This window comes from Palaemon carinicauda, chromosome 1 (genome assembly GCF_036898095.1).
Source record: "Palaemon carinicauda isolate YSFRI2023 chromosome 1, ASM3689809v2, whole genome shotgun sequence".
In the NCBI taxonomy this organism is placed as follows: domain Eukaryota; kingdom Metazoa; phylum Arthropoda; class Malacostraca; order Decapoda; family Palaemonidae; genus Palaemon; species Palaemon carinicauda.
The window spans coordinates 42,700,931-42,705,930 of NC_090725.1; the positions used below are offsets into that span (position 1 = coordinate 42,700,931).

General features: G+C 40.4%; 1 long non-coding RNA gene across 1 annotated transcript in view; it reads right to left on the bottom strand.

Annotated features, from left to right (window-relative positions):
* Positions 1 to 109, bottom strand: part of LOC137641903 (uncharacterized) — a 4,694-nt gene extending 4,585 nt beyond the window's left edge. The window contains exon 1 of the long non-coding RNA XR_011044599.1: positions 1 to 109. This exon is cut by the window's left edge and continues 27 nt beyond it. This is a non-coding gene — a long non-coding RNA (uncharacterized lncRNA).
* Positions 110 to 5,000: the final 4,891 nt, after the last annotated feature.

Sequence of the window (5,000 nt, forward strand, 5' to 3'; positions counted from 1 at the left end):
GCTCAGGGTTGATATAGTAGTCTGGAGTGGTATGAGTCAGTAGAATTTTGGTGTGACAGGAAGTCAAGAAGCACCGTCTGCTAGCAACAGCACGGAAGGAGTGATTCGAATGTCAGGGACAAGTAATAAAGGCACCTGTCGCACTTGACTTGAGTCGACTGCTTCAATCGGGTTTTAATGACACGGAAAGAAAGTCATTGAAGTTCACATTGGTCAAAAATCATTAACGTAAGGATATATGAAATAGTGCAAGTTGTATCCCCAATTATGGCCTAGCCCTATTGTCTTGCATTTAGAAACTTTACTTATAAATATTTTTGGTTGATGAAAATAGCTGATGAAATAGGTTTTCTTTAGTCAATCAATCAATGTATTTACATAATTGAAATCCATATATAGAGATCCCTTGATTGTGGTCAAGAAGTTCGTAGGAATGGACTTGATTTTAAAGCTAGCTTTGTCTGTGTTAATCATAAAACCTTTGTTTTTAAAAATAAACAGATGGAAGTAGGTTGGTCTTCTCTTAGTAATAGAATGCAAAGAGTATTTGTTGATAGGCACCATGGTAACTATAGGAATGTAACATGAATTTTCCATAGGGTAGTGTTTTTAGGGGTTTTGCGACCATAGATCTACATTCTTGAGAAGGAATTGATGCAAACCGAGTGGCCTTATCTCCATATACTGTACAATAAGCTTGTTTTCTAGGCCAAACCACATATCATGCATATGTATTAAAAAAATTGCGTGTTGGGAACACTACTCATTGCTTTTCACATTATAAAGTCAGTTGAAGCTACTATTTGCATCAAATTCATCCCCTAAAGTTATACCAGTAACTGCTGAATCTCTCAATAGAGATCCAGCTAGAGTTAGTGTATGGTGCAAATTATGAGGCATGAGGTTGACCCCTAAGAAAAAACAAAGTATTATAGTAAGTAAGTCAAGGAAAGTGGTTCATTAACATTCAGATCTTTTCATTGATAACGCCTTTTTAAATTTATAAAATTTAATTAAGATTTTTGGTTGAGAAGCACATCTGGTCTATTTTTACTCCAATTAGACAAACATTTTCATATTCAAGCATTCTTTTAAGCTACCTGGTGATCGATCTATGCTGAAGAAACGTTTTAATTATTTCCTTTTACTATGCTTTAAACATTTGAACATACTGTGTTCAGACGCTGAATCTAATCTTAATTTGTTGGACATTAACTTGCAGTTTAATTAAATTCCATCATCATTGTCTACTACTACGCCTATTGACGCAAAGGGCCTCGGTTAGATTTCGCCAGACGTGTCTAGCTTTAGCTTTCAATTCAATACTTCTCCATTCATTATCTCCTACTTTGCGCTTCATAGTCCTCAGCCATGTAGGTCTGAGTCCTTCCAACTCTTCTAGAGTCTTGAGGACCCCGCTGAACGTTTGGTGAACTAATCTCCTTCCAACTTTAACATAGAAGTCCTAATAGTCCAGCCGTTTTCAGTAAAAATCGTTCAAATTTGGTTAAAAGCACCACATTTTGCACAAAGTTAGCTTGAGATGTACCTTTTGAAATGTGATAGAGACCAATTTGATATCTTTCCAATATGGCCGTTTTTTTTTTCAAGATGGCCGCCAAAAATCTGGAAAATGCTGCTATTTGAAGTATTTTCATCGTATAGTCACAATTTTGGAGTCTAAACCTATATTTTCAAGGATGTTCTAAACATTAAAAGCAAATGTGGGCACATAAGACAAATATTTAAGAAGCAAATGACCTTTTTGTTACAGAAATTGCCTACAAAAATATTAAACCGGCTGTAATCATATTTGTTCTGTAATTTAACATAAAGTAAAGAATGTATTTGAATGTCAAACATAAGTACAGTGTTTTATTAACTCAATATGAAGAGTTTTATATTAACTTAATCCCAAAATAGGTCTTATCCTTGTAACCATCAATCGCTAGTACAGTACTGAAATGACTAATTTAAGTACACAGTCTAATCACACACAGGCAACAATCCCCCCACATTTGCACAGAGCCGTACATGCTAGTTGTGCTTTCACACACTTGCATCTTCCTCTGCAGCCTTTGACACATCCACATTTCAGGAATTTCATACAGGAAACTGATGCTTGAGGCAGATCTGACCAATAGGGTTCCCATGCATTCCCAGGTCCTTTCATCCAACCCCATTCAACAGGTGAAGGTAACATGGGATTGGGGAGAAGTGACTGGCCCCAAACATGACCCGCTTGATAAGATGCTCTTATGGCATGCTAGTAGAGAGCAGCAGAAGTTGGTGGTATGAGATCAATAGACCTGCCCTTCCTGGCAGATGTCATAACGCAGAACAACAAATCGCTCAAGGTTTGCCATATGCTGGTCAGTTCTCTCCAGTGTTGGTACATTCCCAAGGTCTGCGAACACCTCAGTTACACTTTCACATATTTGCCACGTCTCCCAAGAAGATTTTTTCCCTTTACCAGCAAAGGAGGATGTGTTGTCACACTTGCTGAAGGCATGAAACATAGGCAGAGCTCGACACTTTGGACCTAGAGAACCAGCTATGGTGTGTACAGGGATATATTTGAAGTTATCCCCAACCCCACAGCTGATTCACAGTTCACTTACGTGAATTGGAAGACACAATGTTATAGCTAACACTACTACATTAGTATCCACAGTTCCGATCATGATCCTCTCACAACCATGTTGAACAGCATCTTTTGCATGGAGAGGAAGCCTTGTGTCTTCTTCCTCATGGGAGCACGGAGATATTTGATCAATACTGTCCCTCTGGGGGTTGCAAAGGACCAATTCTCCTTTTGTGGACATAATTTGCTTGCCTTCTGGACAGCTGACAGTAGTACATTGATCCGCTAGAAAACTGAAGAGCTCGGCTTTGTTTGCATCACACAGCAAGAAAGCCTTCCAGTTGCCAGGAACAGGAGTGTTAGCCTTTACTCTTCTGTGGTCCCCCTCTCCTCTGAGACTCCTAGCAGTCGCCTTCAGACTGTCGTGGAAGTACTGATCAAAGATAATATTGACTCTTCTTGCTGACTCCAGTTGACGCTTTACATGGGGTACAAATACCTGGTCAGCATACTCTTGAAATGTTCTTGATGCACCTGGGTTAAGCATATTAACAATGGCAGCCCCATCTACTGTAGAAGAACTGCATCAGAATCAGGCTTGTCCTTGATTACGGTACTATGATGTGTAAGGAATGGGAGAAGATCTGCTTTGGTCCCATGTTGAAGTTTTCCACCCTGTGACAATGATGGTGGACTGGACTGATTCTCATGGCGGAAAAGCTCATCAATATCCCCATCTCTCACTTGGCAAGACACATACAGTTTAGAGAAAAGAAAACAGTCTTGTTTCAATGATGCAATTTGTTACTTCTCCTTTGACACTTTGCGGGTAGGCTGGCTGCTGATTAGAGGAAATTTGTTCCTTTTGATAGGGTCTGTCAAACTTTTGGTTCTGTCTTCTAGCAATTCCTTCACAAAATCACCTTATTGTTCATTTCCCACCCTTTTGATATGCCTTACGGTTTCTATAACCTCTTTGTCTACAACATCCTGGGTGCCTAATACAAGAAGATCAGATGAATCTTCCATGAATGGATTTCCCATGTCTTCTAATGTATCACACAAGGATTTGACTTGCTTTCTGTGTGTTGTCTGTACCCCCTGTTGAGCTTCATGGTGTCTTTGGTATGAATGCTTTTCCGCCTGTCCCCGGAGTCCTTCCACCACAGTTTTAAACTCATCCACAACTCTTGACTCTTCTGACCCAGCCACCATCCATCTTTGGAGTTGTGCACTGTTTTCAGTTAGGCCCACAGCACCACCATCTCCTTTAATCTGTTTGTTGTTCTGTTCGTGAACTTGGTCTAATGAGATGCCGGGAAATGAGTGTTGTGTTTTGTGAACAACAAACTTTCCTTCTGAGAATTCAGCAGCAACCTCAGGATGCATCAAATCTAGGGAAGCCATATCTCTAATATGCACTGCTACTCAACGAGCATAATTTGGGTGGTCAAGTGCAAAGAACCACGGGGCCAGCTTTTTGAGTGCAGCCTTGTACAGATTGAAGTTGCCTTGTCGCAATGATTGGAGGAAATCCATCAAAGCTAGTTCTAGGTCAAGTGTGATGGACCAGAAGTTAAACATAGGGACTGCATTTTCCATTGCTCAAAGCTTAGAGGATCTGTGGTGTGGTCTTCTGTTTGGTGACACATGTAGGCTCTATCCATGAGAATGTACAAGCTCCCTGCGGTGACCTGGTGGGCATGCCTCGTTCTCATTATATGTGCAGCCTTCGGGAAGGAATCTGCAGTACCTTGTGAGGCTATCTTTGCCTGCACAAGGGTGTTGGTCCATCCAGTTCCTTCCAGCCAGTCTCCAAGAACTTTGAGAAAGGCCAGCTCAATGTGTAAGCCACCAAACATCACTACAACTTGGTTCTCACCGTGAATGTTGGGGTATTACCATTGGAGTTGTTTGGCAATAGCTTACAGTGGCTGATCACAGGCAACTACAGGGATTTGAACAGGATTCAGAAAATCTACTGCATTCTTCAAAACTTTCATAGTATGGGCAATCATGGCACTTGACTTATCCTCCTCATAGAACAGTGGGAGCAATGAGCTGATGTCGGAAGGAGCAGGCTGCATGGTATGCAGCCCAGGATGTCTTTAGGTCTGTTGATGACTCCGCTTCAATCTCTTCTTTCACATGTTTCAACCACCAGCAAAATGATTGTATGACAAACAAAATGGTTGTCACTGTAGAATTGTAAGAATTGAGACAGATAACAACAACATTTAGAGCTTATTTCAGAATTTAAATGGGCATTTGCTGGTAAAATAATGTTCTCCTGTACTTATTTTTATTCTCATTGTTTAGAACATCCTTGAAAATATAGGTAAAGACTCCAAAATTGCAACTGTACAATGAAAATCGTTCGTATAGCAGCATTTTTCTGAATTTTGGCGGCCATCTT